Genomic DNA, 16,766 nt, shown 5'->3' with positions numbered 1-16,766 from the left:
AAATTAGAAATGAAAATGGAGAGATCACCACAGAAAACACAGAAATACAAAGGATCATAAGAGACTACTATCAGCAGTTGTATGCCAATAAAATGGACAGCGTGGAAGAAACGGATAAATTCTTAGAAAAGTACAACTTTCCAAAACTGAGCCAGGAGGAAATAGAAAATCTTAACAGACCCATCACAAGCACGGAAATTAAAACTGTAATCAGAAATCTTCCAGCAGACAAAAGCCTAGTCCAGATGGCTTCACAGCTGAATTCTACCAAAAATTTCGAGAAGAGCTAGCAACTATCCTACTCAAACTCTTCCAGAAAATCGCAGAGGAAGGTAAACTTCCAAACTCATTCCATGAGGCCACCATAACCCTAAGACCAAAACCTGACAAAGTTATCACAAAAAAAGAAAACTACAGGCCAATATCACTGATGAACATAGATGCAAAAATCCTCAACAAAATTCTAGCAATCAGAATCCAACAACACATTAAACACCATGACCAAGTGGGCTTTATCCCAGGGATGCCAGGATTCTTCAATATCTGCAAATCAATCAATGTAATTCACCACATTAACAAATTGAAAAATAAAAGCCATATGATTATCTCAATAGATGCAGAGAAGGCCTTTGACAAAATTCAACATCCGTTTATGATAAAAGCTCTCCAGAAAGCAGGAATAGAAGGAACATACCTCAACATAATAAAAGCTATATATGACAAACCCACAGCAAACATCCTCAATGGTGAAAAATTGAAAGCATTTCCCCTAAAGTCAGGAACAAGACAAGGGTACCCACTTTCATCACTACTATTCAACATAGTTCTGGAAGTTTTGGCCACAGCAATAAGGGCAGAAAAATAAATAAAAGGAATCCAAATTGGAAAAGAAGAAGTAAAACTCTCACTGTTTGCAGATGACATGATCCTCTACATAGAAAACCCTAAAGACTCCACCAGAAAATTACTAGAGCTAATCAATGAATATAGTAAAGTTGCAGGATATAAAATCAACACAGAAATCCCTTGCATTCCTATACACTAATAATGAGAAAGTAGAAAAAGAAATTGAGGAAACAATTCCATTCACCATTGCAACGAAAAGAATAAAATACTTAGGAATATATCTACCTAAAGAAACTAAAGACCTATGCATAGAAAACTATAAAACAGTGATGAAAGAAATCAAAGAGGACACTAATAGATTGAGAAATATACCATGTTCATGGATCAGAAAAATCAATATAGTGAAAATGAGTATACTACCCAAAGCAATCTATAGATTCAATGTAATCCCTATCAAGCTACCAGAGGCATTTTTCACAGAACTAGAACAAATAATTTCAAGATTTGTATGGAAATACAAAAAAACTCAAATAGCCAAAGCAATCTTGAGAAAGAAGAATGGAACAGGAGGAATCAACCTGCCTGACCTCAGGCTCTACTACAAAGCCACAGTCATCAAGACAGTATGGTACTGGCACAAAGACAGAAATATAGATCAATGGAACAAAATGGAAAGTGCAGATATAAATCCACACACCTATGGACACCTTATCTTCAACAAAGGAGGCAAGAATATACAATGGAGTAAAGACAATCTCTTTAACAAGTGGTGCTGGGAAAACTGGTCAACCACTTGTAAAAGAATGAAACTTGATCACTTTCTAACACCACACACAAAAATAAACTCAAAATGGATTAAAGATCTAAATGTAAGACCAAAAACTATAAAACTCCTAGAGGAGAACATAGGCAAAACACTCTCAGACATAAATCACAGCAGGATCCTCTATGATCCACCTCCCAGAATACTGGAAATAAAAGCAAAAATAAACAAATGGGATCTAATTAAAATTAAAAGCTTCTGCACAACAAAGGAAAATAAAAGCAAGGTGAAAAGACAGCCTTCTGAATGGGAGAAAATAATAGCAAATGAAGCAACTGACAAACAACTAATCTCAAAAATATACAAGCAACTTATGCAGCTCAATTCCAGAAAAATAAACGACCCAATCAAAAAATGGGCCAAAGAGCTAAACAGACATTTCTCCAAAGAAGACATACAGATGGCTAACAAACACATGAAAAATGCTCAACATCACTCATTATCAGAGAAATGCAAATTAAAACCACAATGAGGTACCATTTCACACCAGTCAGAATGGCTGCAAACCAAAAGTCTGAAAGCAATAAATGCTGGAGAGGGTTTGGAGAAAAGGGAACCCTCTTACACTGTTGGTGGGAATGCAAACCAGTACAGCCACTATGGAGAACAGTGTAGAGATTCCTTAAAAAATTACAAATAGAACTGCCTCATGACTCAGCAATACCACTGCTGGGCATACACACCGAGGAAACCAGAATTGAAAGAGACACATGTACCCCAATGTTCATCACAGCACTGTTTATAATAGCCAGGACATGGAAACAACCTAGATGTCCATCAGCAGATGAATGGATAAGAAAGCAATGGTACATATACACAATGGAGTATTACTCAGCCATTAAAAAGAATACATTTGAATCCGTTCTGATGAGATGGATGAAACTGGAGCCGATTATACAGAGTGAAGTAAGCCAGAAAGAAAAATACCAATACAGTATACTAACACATATATATGGAATTTAGAAATATGGTAAGGATAACCCTGTATGCAAGACAGCAAAAGAGACACAAATGTATAGAACAGTCTTTTGGACTCTGAGGTAGAGGGAGAGGATGGGATGATTTGGGAGAATGGCACTGAAACATGTATACTATCGTGTAAGAAACGAATTGCCAGTCTATGTTCAATGCAGGATACAGGATGCTTGGGGCTGGTGCACAGGGATGATCCAGAGAGATGATATGGGGTGGGAGGTGGGAGGGGGGTTCAGGATTGGCAAAAATAAAAATAATAAATAAAATAATAAAAACATTTAAAATTAAAAAAAATCAATCAGGTCAATGTTATGTTTATTAATGGCAAATGTATGTTTTATTAATATGTAGTTCACACATTATAATTTAGGTGTGATGTTTAAATAGAAAATCCATTTTATGATATTTATTAATTTGTGCTTTACATATAGATTAAATAAATGTATAGAAATGACATAGTTTCAGGATTTCAATATATTACTTATACGAAAAACACAGCTATTTTGAAAAGCAATTTAAAGAAAAAATATACCAACGAATTTACTCAGTATTGATGTAGATGCAAAAAATTCTATGTGCTACACATGGCCATTAACATTAGAGTTTGTGGCCTTTTTATAAAGCAGCTTACACATAAAAAATCACCTCTGCTTGTCTGTCCTGACCTGTGAATTTTTGTAACCCTTAGACCTCATTCCACAATTTTTCACTATGTACTTAAAGCATACATGCTTCCTCCCCTTATGAAAGGTGAAGAAACCTGAAGTTCTGACCTAGGGGAAAAAATGCTAATTCAGAAGTATCAAATCCTGAAGTTTAGGCAGATGGGACACCAGAAATGGATTATGGGCAACTCTTAAGTCGTTCACCTAATTAATTTGGGCTTCCCTGGTGGCTCAGAGGTTAAAGTGTCTGCCTGGAATGCAGGAATCCCGTGGAGGGAGGAGCCTGGTGGGCTACAGTCCATGGGGTCACAAAGAGTCAGACACAACTGAGCAATTTCACTTCTTTCTTTCTATAGGAAGTTTCGGTTCTGGCCAAAAGAAGACACAAGTTCCTCATTAAACTATTTCAGTTCAGTTCAGTTGCTCAGTCGTGTCCGACTCTTTGCGACCCCGTGAATCGCAGCATCCCAGGCCTCCCTGTCTATGGGTCTCAAATCTCAGTGACGTTTTTTCAGTCAAGTTTTTATTAAACAGTATTGATTTTTAAAACTAATAACTTAAAACCATCACACAGACCACATACACACAGAGATAATCAGCAAAGCATTTTCCTTTCCTTTTGAAGGCTTTACAGCATATTATCATTTCATTGTGTGTGTTTATGTGTCTTCAGTTGTGTCCAACTCTTTGTGACCTCATGGACACAAGTATCTTCTGTCCATGGCATTTTCCAGGCAAGAATATGGAGTGGGTTGCCATTTCCTCCACTAGGGGATCTTCCTGACCCAGAGATGGAACCCATGTCTCCTATATCTCCTGCATTGGCAAGCAGTAACCAGGCATTTACTACTATACTTCAGTGGCCAATTGATAGAGTTCTGAGATGGATCTTTTAATACTGGTGAAGATTAGGGTGACAGGTATCACAAATTATATTCATTCTGAGCTTTCTGGGCAGACATGGTGACCTTGAAAGCTCCAGCAGCCTCCTTTTCCACTATTCTGAGGAAAGCCACAGCGACTACCCATCTCATGTCATGAACAGCAAAGCAACCCAGAGGAAGACCATCAGAGAAGCTCTCAACTCACATGGGCTTTCCAGACACTGTTTCAATGGTGGCAGCATCAGCAGGTCTCCAAAATTTGGGCCTATCTTCTAGTTTCTTTCCAAAATGGCAATCAGTCTCTTTCAGCTCAGCAAACTTGCAATTAATCTGAGTTGAATAACCATCCTGCAGGTTCAGAGCCAGCACTGATTTGGCCTGGATGGTTCAGTGTGATCACATGGAAAGTAAAGCCAGCTGCTTCCATTGTTGGGTCATCTTTTCTGTCACCAGCCGCATTTCCACAATGAATATCTTTGAGATATACATACTTGACACTGAAGCCCACCTGGGAAGACTTTTATTCAAAGCTTCATAGTACATTTTAATAAACTTGACTTCAGCTGTAACACTGATTGGAGCAAAGGTGACCACCATGCCTAATATGAGAATAACAGTCTTCATTTGGTTCACAAGGATAATACCAACACGAGTGTTTTTGTAGATGTCCTGCAGGGCTAGCCAAAGTGCTCATCAGTTGGATGAGCTGGTGGCAGGATGTGATCAAGAGTTTCAAGCAATGTGGTTCCATGGGCATTGCCATCTTTATGGTTGATTTTCCATCCTTTAAACTAAACGATGCATTTGCCTTCAGCGCTTTGTCATCAAGCCAACCCCAAATGCTACTGTGTTTGGGTTGAGCCAGTTTTCTTAATGTAGGTGCTGACTTTGTTAACGATTTCCTTGTATGTCTTCTAGATGAAGGAAATCTATTTGTTAACACCAACATTTAGTTTTTCCATTCCCAGTATGTAAGATAGTATAGCATGCTTCCAGGTCTGCTTGTTCCTAGAGAAAATGTCTTCAAATTTACTAGCACCAGCAACAATAATCAAAATGGTATAACAAGCCTCTGATGTGCTTGTGATCATATTTTTGATAGTCTCTGTGTCCTGGAGCATCAATGATGTTCAAATAATACTTTTACTAGTCTCAGATTTCCACAGGGAGATATCCATGGTTATATAACACTCACTTTCAGCCTTCCATTTATCAAGAAGCAGGAACCTTTGAAGGAGTCATTTCCACCTCAGCAGCATCTTTCTCAAACATTTGGATAGTTCTTTTGTTGATCTACCACATCTGCAGATCAGATGGCCAGCTGTGGTAGGCTTGCCAGAATCTACATGTCCAATGATAATGATGTCGATATGAATCTGTTTCTTTCCATTTTAGCTTAGATTTAGTGGTTATTTCACATCTGTGTTCTGGTGACAAAATTGTAGTGAACAAGCTGGAAAGTAAATCTTTATAATCTTCTAGAATTTCACTCATAGTCTTCACATAATGATATATGTAACATATGATCTTACACATAAATATAAAGTTTATTTTTACTTTGTCTGTGACTGTTTAGCCTTATCAACTGGGAAGTCTAGAATCATGGTAGCAAACTTTACCAAAATAATTACGTGTACTAAATAGTAGTATGAATGGCCTGCTATTAATATTTAGAGCCCACCATATGCTAACTTGTCTATATTGTTATTAAAATGCATATAATCACTTTTTTTTTTAGTTTATATAGACTGATTTAGCTGCAAACTTAGTATTTCACACATATTGTGATGATACTCCTGAGTACTCTGCTTCACCTTTATGTGGTTCTTTATGAGTCCTTTCTATAGCCAATCATGCATAATAGCTTCAGTTAGTACTGTGGGAAGGATAAATGAAGTTGTCCTTTGATGCAAATTTGGCTCCTAGGCCAACCCTGATTTGAGGTCACATAAGCTGATGAGAAGAGAACACATTGATGAAACTAGTAAATCTAAAAAGAGCTAAATTAGCTTTTTAAAAGCTAAAATTGATCAAGAATTCTATATTTTTAATTCATTTGGCCATTTTAGGGAAAATTAAAGACATTTTTAAAAATCAATGATTGTCAGACATATTCTAAAAATTGCAGAAATATGATTCCAAAGGGGAGTCAGGAAGATATACTACCTTTTGATATTTAGTGGAATTCTTATAAGGCTGCAAAAAATATTAAACATACTAGTATGTTTAGATTCATTGTGTGATGACACCAAAGCATCCTCTAATTTTGTACATTTGGCTCATTGTTATTCAAGCTCTGACAAAAGGAAGTCTAAGTTCTTGGGCTCTTGTTGTGAAGCAGAATAATTTGAGAGGATGGTTAATTCTGGTATCCCAAATGAGGTTAATTACTTTATGAGAAATAGGTAAAATTATTTTGGAACGGGAAAACAAATAAAGCACAGAATAACCTTGATGCAATTAAACCAGTGGGAGGATTTACATAGTTTACTTGAAATGAAATAAAATTGGAGATAGATGAAACAGTTGTAAAAGTTTTAATAGATTACAGAAAGTGCTAGGGGGTCTGGCTGGTCTATCAACTCCTTGGACTACAAAAATAACAAAAGAGAACAGATTCACTTAACTTTTTCTAGCCTAAGTGAATTTTAAAATGTAATAGTGATACAAATATGAAAATTTTGGTCTCTTCAGAACAAGTCCTGATTAAAATGGTGTGGAAAAAAAAAAAAAGAGAGAGAGACTTATTATTCTGAGAAATGAGTTTGTCAAGGTCTCTTGAGGAACTAGGAGGAAGAGGGGCTGGAGAACATTTTCATGGATATGGGTCAAATGACCTGATAGTCATAAGATAACTATCAGATGTTAGTGCACAATGTCCTCTGATACTCAAATTTGCTAATGAAATTGCTAATTAAAAGTTAAAGGATGATGTATATTAAGGGATATGTTATGTTAGAGGATATGGTGATGAAACTCTGGAAGGCTTACATATAACAATGCAACTCAGTGGAAATTTATAAATAGAAGTATGGTACAGTAATGTATTAACTCTACCAGAAAGTATTATAGGAATGGATATGATATCTGAATAAGGAATATTCTTTCCATACCTAAAACATTAAGAAAAAGAAAGACCTGGCAACCTATTCACTTGTTTTAATCTTTAGAATTATCTAAACCTGCTCAAGTGGATAAACAGTATAGGATATTTGGGTATCAGCAAGAAAATCTGACTTTATTTAAGATTTCAGTTCTACTTGTATTAGTCCCCCCAAAACTCTTGTTTAATATTTCAGCATTATATGTGAGGAAAGCTGATGAATCTTGGAGTTTAATCACTGGCTATAAAGGATAAAATATGGTGTTTTCTTAATAGTAACCTGATTTCAACATGGTCTTAGTTCAAACTCTGCAGCATACTAAAAGAAATCAGCATGATGTGAACAACTTGGTTATTTTTCCCAATTCCTTTTTCTAAAGGAAGAAAAACTAATTTATGTAGTATATGTGGAATGGAGCCCCAAACAAGCTTACTGTCTACTCACACAGACAGAGATCCTGTTGAGTACTGGCAAAATTTGCCATGAACATTCTTAAATTTGATTAACTGAAGAAAAATATGAAAACATTTAACATACCAACAATATGATGTTGACAAAATCTGAAGGTAAAGTGGACTGAACTAAATGCTGGTTAATCTTAGGACCAGAGGGTTGTAGATTAACCCAGATGAACTTCAGAGACAGGTATAAATGATAAGATTCTTAAAAAACTACCTGGACTGGAGACACTAAAGATGTACCTCAAACAACCAAAAGTAAGTTATTTTCTTGGCCAGCTCCAAAATGAAAAGAGAATGAAGACTGACTGAGTTGTTGGTTTCTGGAAAGTCACAGCTGAGAATTATACCAATCCCTTTTTACAAACATACTAGGGAAATAGATGAATTTAAATTATATTCTGTACAACAGAAGACACACAAGAAGTTTCAAACACTTCGTCTGAGAGCTCACTCAGTTTATTCCTTGGGGTGGTACAACTCCAATGCTCAAATTATAAGAAGTGTCAGTCCCTTGCACTCAGGCTGTTGAGAGCATTTTGCAAAAGCTCATGTTTGCAACCCAGCAATAAGCACTAGGATTTTGGAATAAAAAGTTGCCAGAAGCTGTTGTCATATACATTTTCTTTGAAAGAAAATTTTTGCTGTGTTACTGGGCCTCTAATGAAACTGTGTCTGTTATAGAAGGGCATAAAATATGTTTTGAGACAAGAAATACCTGTCATGTCATGCGTTATGTCAAAACAATATTCCAATAGAGAGAAAAACAAGCAGAAGAGTTGGGAACGATATATGTAAAAATATGCTGCATCAGTACCCTTCTCATACATAAACAGGTGACTTTCATACCTTTGGATTCCATGATAAATCCATCTGAGGAGTTACCTAACATAGCTGAATGAGCAAGTCCCTAAGATCAATAAACAGGCCACAGCATTTGTATATGGTACCTCAAACGATGCTCAGTCAAGGCAGCTATATCATATTTGGTCAATGGCTAAACTTTGCAAAATGTGTTTAAAAACAAAACCACAAAACAAGTTGAGTTAGAAACAGTGTTTCTCATTACATCAGAGGAACTAGATAAAACTAGCAAAAGGTTAGAACTTTGTGCCAACTCTTAGTCAGTAGCCTAAGAATTTCCTGTGGTTCAGAAAATGAGACTAAAATTCTTAGAGGATAAAAGGAACCCCAGTATGGAACACTATCATTACGAAAAAAATATGTGGTTTTGAAGATGAGAAATCAAAGTTGTATGTAGTGTATTGTGTGTGTGTGTGTGTGTGTGTGTGTGTGTGTGTGTGTGTGTGTGGTGTTGTTGTTGTTGACTTAGACAAATAGACATCTGGTCATTTCTCCAGCAAAGCAGGTTTACTTGAGATCAGCAAAGAATTGCAATTTGGGGTCTGCAAACATGGCAAGCCACATGCAATTCTTGCTAAACAAGGAGAGGAGGACTCTTTTGAGGGGAAAGGGAATCTGGGAGGGCTATAGTCAAGAAAGAATCCATTGGAGAAATTGAGAAGTGGATTGCTGTTGTTCACTCTGTCGTGTCCAACATTTTGGGACTCCATAAATTAGCACAACAGACTTCCCTATCTTTCACTGTCTCCTGGAGTTTACTGAAATTCATGACCAGAGTTTACTCAAGCTCGTGACCTTTTTTTTTGTTTGTTTTTTAATGTTTCTGCTGCACCATGCAGCTTGTGGGATTTTAGTTCCATACCGTGGATCAAACCTGTGCCCTCTGTGTTAAAAGTGCAGTCTTACCCACTGGACCACCAGGGAATTCTGAGAGTTGAATGTATAGTGGTTTTTCATTGGCTGAGTAGTGACAGTTTCTCACTGGTTGAGGTTTGGCTAAACAAAAAGGAGAAAATCTTTCTTTTTTCTATTCGGCTCTGCTTTCATTGTAAGCATGAGAGCTCCCCTTTCTGGCCTCTTGACTCTCTTTTAATTAAAGCTTGTTTAATTTTTTATACTGTGCAAGTATACACACATCCTCACACACACACACACACACACACACACATAAATGTACATGCACACTTCAGAATGAAATTCGATCCAAAAAGTCAGTGTCCTTTTTCCCTGTTTGGAAATGATCAACTGGGTACATTGGATGAGTAATCAAGAAGACATTCAGGGATAAAAAATGGCAGAAAAAAGAGAAACTCCACCATCCTCAGAATTTCAAAAATGTGAGTATTAAATATTCTCTCTCTCCAAATGGAGAAATGTTATCCTCAGAAACTAGATGGCCTAAAAGCATCCTGAGGGGATCTGAGCTGACGTGTAGCTAACAAATAGATAATATTAGCAAGTTATGGTAGCCCAATTGTGGGTCTTGGCTAGATAAATACTTATTCTGGATTTGAAATTGCATACTCAGTAACTAAATCAAGCATCTTTAACACTATTGTCTGCAACTGAAAATAAGCAATTTTTAATGTGCCACTTTTTCAGTTCAGCTACTCATTCGTGTCTGAATCTTTGTGACTCCATGGACTGCCACACTGCCTTTCCATCACCAACTCCCAGAGATGGTTCAAACTCATGTCCATTGAGTCAGTGATGCCATCCAACCAGCATTCTTTATGGCCCAATTCTCACCATTATGGGCAAAAGTGAAGAGAATTTAAAGAGCCTCTTGATGAAAGTGAAAGAGGAGTGTGAAAAAGCTGGCTTAAAATTCAACATTGAAAAAAACTAAGATCATGGCATCTAGTCCCATCACTTCATGGCAAATAGATGGGAAAACAGTGACAGACTTTATTTTCTTGGGCTCCAAAATCACTGCAGATGGTGATGGCAGCCATGAAATTAAAAGACTCTAGTTCCGTGGAAGAAAAGCCATGATGAACCTAGACAGCATATTAAAAAGCAGAGACATTACTTTGTCAATAAAAGCCTAGCTAGTCAAAGCTATGGTTTTTCCAGTAGTCAGGTATGGATGTGAGAGTTGGACCATAAGGAAAGCTGAGCACTGAAGAATTGATACTTTTGAACTGTGGTGTTGGGGAAGAGTCTTGAGAGTCCCTTGGACTGCAAGGAGATCCAACGATCCCATCCTAAACCAGTCTTGAACATTCAGTGGAAGGACTGATGTTGAAGTGAAGCACCAATAATTTGGCCACCTAATGCAAAGAACTGACACGCTGAAAAAGACCATGATACTGGGAAAGATTGAATGCAGGAGGAGAAGGGGACAACAGAGGATGAGATGGTTGGATGGCATCACCAACTCAATGGACATGAGTTGGAGCAAGCTCTGGGACTTGGTAATGCACCAACTGTCCAGGCAAGCCTGGCGTGGTGCAGTTCATGGGTCCCAAAGAATCAGACACAAATGAACCACTGACCTGAACTCTCACTTTCATACATGACTACTGGAAAAGCCATAAGAAACCCATTTTATAGTATGTGGAGTGCAATTAGGAGATAAGAAACACCACCTGCAATGGACTATATATAAACCTGACAACACAAAGTAGAGGACTATTTAAAATTTGGAGGGAGTTATTTAAAGATCTGGTCATTAAACTGTTTGTTGGTTAGAGGATGAAGGGGCTTCCCAGGTGGTGGTAATGGTCAAGAATCTGCCTGCCAATGCTGGGGACATAAGAGATACAGGTTTGATCCCTTTGTGGGGAAGATCCTCTGGAGTAGAACATGGCAACCCACTCCTGTATTCTTGCCTGGAGAATACTATGGACAGAGGGGCCTGTCTCGTTGCAGTCCACAGTGTTGCAAAGAGTCAGACATAACTGAAGCAACTTAGCTTGCATGCTTTCTCTTGAGACTGAAAGGATGCCTTGCATGAAAGATAATTTACATGCTAAAATTTAACATGTGAAATTAAGTGGGATTTACCATTGGATGAATTGATGAGATAATAAGGAAAATATATGGAAAAGAAGATGGAGCCTGAGGTATGGACAGACACACATAAATTTCTTTCCTAATTTTTCCCCCTTGTTCTCTACCCAGTTGAGCCATTCTGGGACCTAGTTTGCATTTACTAGTTCCAGAGAAAAATCAGCTTCTAAATATGACACCATGACAATTCTAGATATTAAGTACTTGAGATCTTAAAAAAAAAAATAATGCAATGGTTCTTCCTTCCTGTCACCTAAGTTAAGATGAATTATTCTGCCTCTTTGAACCTAGTGGATGTACAGTTTCAAAAGCATGCACTTTTCCATCCCTGCACAGTATCCCTGGGAATGGATGAAGAAGGAGACACTGATCAATTTCATATTACTGCCAGCTCCATGAGTCAGTACCCTTGCGGTACTTGACAGTCCTACCCCAGCGGGAGCAACAGGGTGAATTTTATTATAAATGGAAAAAGTGGAAATGACTGCTGACTGAGCATGAGCAAGAAACTGGTAATGCACAAAAGAAAAGCTAGCATTACTCTGCTGCTTTTGAGAACAAGAAAATCATACCACCTCTTACATCTATTTGCAGATGCCCACAAGAGTGATGCCACTTCTTGTCAGAACCTTCCTCTGTGTTTAAATCTAAAGATCCAGGATGGGTTCTGGTGGATTTAGCAAATATTTCTGGGGTTATCTATGTGATGATGCATCTGAATGATTTTAATAACATGGTGCAGATGAATGCTTGGAAAAAATATAAGATTGATTTTCCTTCATTTCCCATTTTACTAGTTATGCTATTCACACTGACAGCTTTTGAGAAATAACATATAAAACCTCTTACCTCTTAAAGCATTAGGTATATACCTTCAAAGATTTTGCTCAACAGCAGAGCAATGAACCATTATGTAACTATTGACTTAAATTATAATATATTGAAAAAAGTGACTAGATACAATAGACAGCATATCTTCTGTGCTCAATTTATTGTAGTATTTTCTGTCTCAAGATTTTTAAGGGTTGAGGCCATAATCAAGGCAAAGAATACACAGTAAGCTAAAAACAATTCTAATTTAGGGAAGACAGAGTAGCTGCCCAATAGCATACCCATGGGGAATTCTTTGGCATACTCCAAATACACTGTGTTTGGGAGTGACTATTAGCCACACCACATTTTGCTGAGGATGTCAACATTTTTGGTTGCAAGATATATTTTAAACACAATCAGCAAGTTCAGTGGCAATTATGTTTTTGGTGGATATGGCAAAATTGCTTGAATTTTTCTAAGAGAGAAGAGTGAAATTGGCTCAAGTCTAAGAGTCATGCTGCTGCTGCTAAGTCGCTTCAGTCATGTCTGACTCTGCGCGACCCCATAGACGGCAGCCCACCAGGCTCCCCCGTCCCTGGGATTCTCCAGGCAAGAACACTGGTGTGGGTTGCCATTTCCTTCTCCAATGCATGGAAGTGAAAAGTGAAAGTGAAGTCGATCAGTCGCGTCCAACTCTTCGCAACCCCACCAGGCTCCTCCATCCATGGGATTTTCCAGGCAAGAGTGGGGTGCTATCGCCTTTTCCCGCTAAGAGTCATAGGATAAACCAAATTCACTTCTAATGAAGGGAGATATATTGAGGAAAAATACATTAATTTATATTGGTGTTTAGAATAAATGCTATATTAGAAGGTAAAGGAGGCCAGTTGGTCGGTATAGAGATGATGGTTTTAGAAAAATGGGTTTAAAAATTCAGTAGATTGTTAGTAATCTAACAGACACAGTTAGGATATAGCACAGGCACTAATGCAATAAGAGCTATTTAACTCATACTCCTCCAGATGAAAGTGGGTCAAGGTCTTTGACCTTGGCAGAAGAAAGCACAAGAGATGAACCTATGGAAAACTTCTCACCCCCGTATGCTATAAGAGTATACTTATAGAGACTATATTTTGCATAAATTTTTTTTTAACTGTCAGAGCACCATGAATACATTTAAAAAGCATATGTGCCCAATTGTGCAATTAATTAATCAGTGCTGACACTTTAAAACTTGTCTAGGATTTTTACCAGAGGAGATAAGTTGGGGATTACTTAAGGAAAATGCCCATTGGAAACCCATGTCAATGTAAACTTGCAACGTGAAACAGAAAGTATGAACTGAAAATGTGCAGTTAACTGAGTTAAGGGACTAGATCTGATAGACAGAGCGCCTGATGTACTATGGACAGAGGTTCATGACATTGTACAGGAGACAGGGATCAAGACCATCCCCATGGAAAAGAAATGCAAAAAGGCAAAATGGCTGCCTGAGGAGGCGTTACAAATAGCTGTGAAAAGAAGAGAAGCAAAAGCAAAGGAGAAAAGAAAAGATATACCCATTTGAATGCAGAGTTCCAAAGAATAGCAAGGAGAGATAAGAAACCTTCCTCAGTGATCAATGCAAAGAAATAGAGGAAAACAACAGAATGGGAAAGAGTAGAGATCACGTCAAAAAATTAGAGACACCAAGTAAACATTTCATGCAAAAATGGGCTCGATAAAGGACAGAAATGGTATACACCTAACAAAAGAAGAATATATTAAGAAGAGGTGGCAAGAATACATAAAAGAACTATACAAAAAAGATCCTCATGACCCAGATAGTCAAAATAGTATGATCACTCACACTCACTTACAGCCAGACATCCTGGAATGTGAATTCAAGTGGGCCTTCAGAAGCATCACTACAAACAAAACTAGTGGAGTTGATGGAATTTCCATTGAGATATTTCAAATTCTGAAGGATGATGCAGTGAAATTGCTGCACTCAATATGTCAGCAAATTTGGAAAACTCAGCAGTGGCCACAGGACTAGAAAAGATCAGTTTTCATTCCAATCTTAAAGAAAGGCAATGCCAAAGAATGCTCAAACTACTGCAAAATAGCACTCATCTCACACACTAGTAAAGTAATGCTCAAAATTCTCCAAGCCAGGCTTCAGCAATAAGTGAACCGTGAACTTCCAGATGTTCAAGCTGGTGTTAGAAAAGGCAGAAGAACCACAGATAAAATTGCCAACATCCGTTGGATCATCGAAGAAGCAAGAGAGTTCCAGAAAAAAAACATCTATTTCTGTCTTATTGATTATGCCAAAAGCTTTGACTGTGTGGACCATAATAAACTGTGGAAAATTCTGAAGGAGATGGGAATACCAGACCACCTGACCTGCCTCTTGAGAAATCTGTATGCAGGTCAGGAAGCAATAGTTAGAACTGGACATAGAACAACAGACTGGTTCCAAATAGGTAAAGGAATACATCAAGGCTGTATATTGTCACCCTGCTTATTTAACTTACATGCAGAGTACATCATAAAGAATGCTGGACTGGAGGAAGCACAAGCTGGAATCAAGATTGCTGGGAGAAATATCAATAACCTCCGATATGCAGATGACACTACCCTTATGGCAGAAAGTGAAGAAGAACTAAAGAGCCTCTTGATGAAAGTGAAAGAGGAGAGTGAAAAAGTTGGCTTAAAGCTCAACATTCAGAAAACTAAGATCATGGCATCTGGTCCCATCACTTCATGGGCAATAGATGGGGAAACAGTGGAAACAGTGGCTGACTATTTTGGGGGGGCTCCAAAATCACTACAAATGGTGATTGTAGCCATGAAATTAAAAGTTGCTTACTCCTTGGAAGGAAAGTTATGACCAACCTAGACAGCATACTAAAAAGCAGAGACATATGTTTGCCAACAAAGGTCCATCTTGTCAAGGCTATGGTTTTTTCAGTAGTCATGTATGCATGTGAGAGTTGGATTATAAAGAAAGCTGAGTGCCAGTGAATTGATGCTTTTGAACTGTATTGTTGGAGAAGATTCTTGAGAGTCCCTTGGACTGCAAGGAGATCCAATCAGTCCATCCTAAAGGAAATCAGTCCCGGGTATTTATTGGAAGGACTGATGTTGAAACTGAAATTCCAATACTTTGGCCACCTAATGTGAAAAGCTGACTCATTTCAAAGGACCTTGATGCTGGGAAAGCTTGAGGGCATTAGGAAAAGGGGACAACAGAGGATGAGATGGTTGGATGGCATCACTGACTCAATGGACATGGGTTTGGGTGGACTCTGGCAGCTGGTGATGGACAGAGAGGACTGGTGTGCAGTGGTTCATGAGGTCACAAAGAGTCGAACACAACTGAGCAACTGAACTGAACTGAATACTCCAATGTGTATTTGTATACCATATCTTTCTCCATTCATCTATTGACGGATAATTTGCTTCTATATTTTGACTATTTTAAATAACATTTCTATAATATTGTGGTGCATGAATCTTTTATAATTAGTATTAACATTTTCTTCAGGTTATATACACAGGAGTAAAACTGCTGGCTTATAAGGCAGTTCTATTTTTAGTTGTTTGAGGAACTTCCATACTATTTTCTGAGGTGGATCCACCAATTTACATTCCCACCAACAGTATACAGGGTTCCTTTTTCTCCACATCCTTGTCAAAATTTGATATTTGTATTTTATTAGATCAAAGCCATCCTGACACGTGTAAGATGACATCGTATTGTGATTTTGACTTGCATTTCTCTGATGATTAGTGATTTGAGAATATTTTCATGTGCCTGTTGATCGACAATATGTCTCTCTTGGAAAAATATCTATTTGGGTCCCTTGACCATTTTTTCACTGAGTTTTTTTGTTTGTTTGTTTTCTGTTTTGGATCGCGAGTTGTACAAACTGTTTATATATTTTAGATATTAACCCTGTATCAATTGAATAATTTACAAATATTTTTCCCATATAGTAGATTGTCTTCCTTGTTTTTTTAATGTCTTTTTTTTAATTTTTGTGCAAAACCTTTTATGTTTAGTTAGGTCTCATTTGAATATTGTTGTTTTTTGTTTCTTTTACGTTAGGAGACAGAACCAAAAAATATTTCTAAAACTTATGCCAGGGAGTATACTCCCTATGTTTTCTTTGAGGAATTTTATGATTTTTAGTTTTACATTTTCTTTCTTTCTTTCTTTTTCTTTTTCTTTCTTTTTTTTTTTTTTTTTTTTAGTGTTACAGCTCTATTTTATTTAGAAGATAGCAGGAGAATCCATCCTCAAAGTGTGAGGGCATGCCAACCCAAAGACT

General features: G+C 37.5%; 1 pseudogene; it reads right to left on the bottom strand.

Annotated features, from left to right (window-relative positions):
• Positions 1 to 4,232: 4,232 nt before the first annotated feature.
• Positions 4,233 to 16,766, bottom strand: part of LOC128052149 (elongation factor 1-alpha 1-like) — a 31,426-nt pseudogene continuing 18,892 nt past the window's right edge.

Source organism: Budorcas taxicolor, chromosome 1, assembly GCF_023091745.1.
Source record: "Budorcas taxicolor isolate Tak-1 chromosome 1, Takin1.1, whole genome shotgun sequence".
NCBI classification, from domain to species: Eukaryota; Metazoa; Chordata; class Mammalia; order Artiodactyla; family Bovidae; genus Budorcas; species Budorcas taxicolor.
This window is presented reverse-complemented; position numbering and strand designations above follow the sequence as displayed.